The sequence below is a fragment of the Apteryx rowi genome, unplaced genomic scaffold (genome assembly GCF_003343035.1).
Source record: "Apteryx rowi isolate R43461 unplaced genomic scaffold, aptRow1 scaffold_1276, whole genome shotgun sequence".
Taxonomy (NCBI): domain Eukaryota; kingdom Metazoa; phylum Chordata; class Aves; order Apterygiformes; family Apterygidae; genus Apteryx; species Apteryx rowi.
The window spans coordinates 12,254-14,345 of record NW_020447504.1 but is presented as its reverse complement, the minus strand read 5'-3'; positions in this window follow the sequence as shown (position 1 = coordinate 14,345).

Here is a 2,092-nt window from a genome sequence, read left to right as displayed (position 1 = left end):
GGCTGCGAGGCCGTGGCGTGGGCGAGGGGCGGCTCTGCCGGCGCGGCACTGCCAGGCCCTGCGCTGCTCTGCCTCTCTCCCTGCCGACGTCCCCGCCGCGGCTCTTTGTGCCCGAAGGACGGCCGTGCTGCTCGGCCCCGGGGGCAGCGTGGAGAAACTGAGGCACGGAAGGGGGCAGGATCGCAGGAGGGGCAGGACTCGGGCTGCGGCGTCCCCGTTCCCTGCAGCAACCACTGCCGGGGTCCCGGGAAGCAGGATGGTGCTCAGCAGTGAGTGTTGGGGCCAAGGAGCCTGTGTCCACGGGAGCGCTGGAGCACGGCTCCTCTCGCCACCAGCCTTGGCCTGGGGAAAGGGCTCCCAGCTCCGGCCTTTTTCCTTCCTGGAGCCACCTCGGTGTTTTCGGAGGGCATCTGTCCCCCCCACACACACCCTCCCGAAGCACCCGGAGGGGGCTGTGCGGGCAGGGTGGCCTGCGTTTGCCCACCGCGCCAGCCGGAGCAGGGCTTCCCCCCCGGGGACACGGGGCACGGCCACCCCCGTGTCGCATCCGCTTCGCGGGACGGAGCGGTCCCTCGGGTGGCTCGGTCGAAGGGACACCCGTGTCCCGCAGCCCCCCCACCCGTGGGGCCCAGGCGGGCACCCAGGGGTCATGCGCCCAGCGCCGGGGCTGTGCCCACGAGAGGGAGCTCCTGCTCCACCCAGGGCTGCCCGGCGGGCGGTGGGACCCCCAGCCCGGGTGGGCCCCCACCCCCATGCTGGGACCCCCACCCCCATGCTGGGACCCCCACCCTGCTCCTAGCGCTGCGGCCGGCACAGACGGGACCAAGCAAAACAGCACCCCGCTTTTGGGGTCGGGGGGGGCCGCAGCTCGCGGGGAGCACCCGGAGCGCCGTGGCTGACCGAAGGGCTGGTGGCCGGGCGCCGCGGAGGGCTCAGGGGACGTGCGGGTGGCTCGGTCATTAGCTCCGCAGCGAGACACCATTTCCCAACGCGAGCTGGAGCCGTTTCAAGCCGGGCGGGATGAATCCCGGGGCAGGGAGCGATGGTGCCCGCAGCAGGAGGGCGCCTGGCACCCAGCATCCCAGCGCTGGCGCCACCGGACCCACCTGGGCAAGGAGAAGGGAGTGACCCYGCTGGGGTGTCAAGTCCCCCATGGGACCCCAGGGGTGCTGAGCTGGGCGCAGGGGGTGGCTCCCTCCCCGGGGCTGGGTGTCCTCTCCATGCTGCCCGAAGCACCAGCTTGGGCCGCGTTCCCCTCAACCGTGGGTTGGTGGGGACAGAGGCGGCACCTGTTCCACCCCGAGCCTGTCCTCGCCCCGTGCCTCAGTTYCCCTGAGGACTAAAGGGGCGAGYGGAGCCSGGCTGGGGCAGCGGGGAGCTGGGGCAGGGATGGAGCCCGCTTTGGGGCGTCAGCGTTGGGTGCTTGCTCTGTCCCCGCGCCGTGAGCGCCGTCCCCTTAGTGCAGGGAGCCGCGGCGGTGTCAGGCTGCTCTGGGAACGTCGCGGCCTCCCCGGTGCCTCAGTTTCCCCCATGGGTGCCGCAAGGTAACGGAGTAACGGAGGCCCCTCTCCGCGGGTCCGACGGGGGCCGGGAAGCACYGGCCTCCCCTCGGCTCCCCCCCACGCCGTGGGCCTGTGCCCCCCGGGGACCTGCGCCCACTGGGGGCTTGTGCCTGCCAAGACCTGAGCCTGCCCCGCTCTGCCCGGCACGGCTCCCCAGCCTGGGTGGGCTGGGCACGGGGATGGCTCGATGTCCCCGTCAAGCATGGGGACGGCTCCATGCCCCTGTTGGGCAGAGCTCGATGTCCCCGTTGGGCATGGGGACAGCTTGGTGGCCCCACTGGGTACAGCTCTGTGCCTTGGTTGGGCATCGGGACAGCTTGGTGGCCCCACTGGGCACAGCTCTGTGCCTTGGTTGGGCATGGGGACAGCTTGGTGGCCCTACTGGGCACAGCTCTGTGCCTTGGTTGGGCATCGGGACAGCTCGGTGGCCCCACTGGGCACAGCTCTGTGCCTTGGTTGGGCATGGGGACAGCTTGGTGGCCCCACTGGGCACAGCTCTGTGCCCCTGTTGGGCATGGGGACAGCTCGGT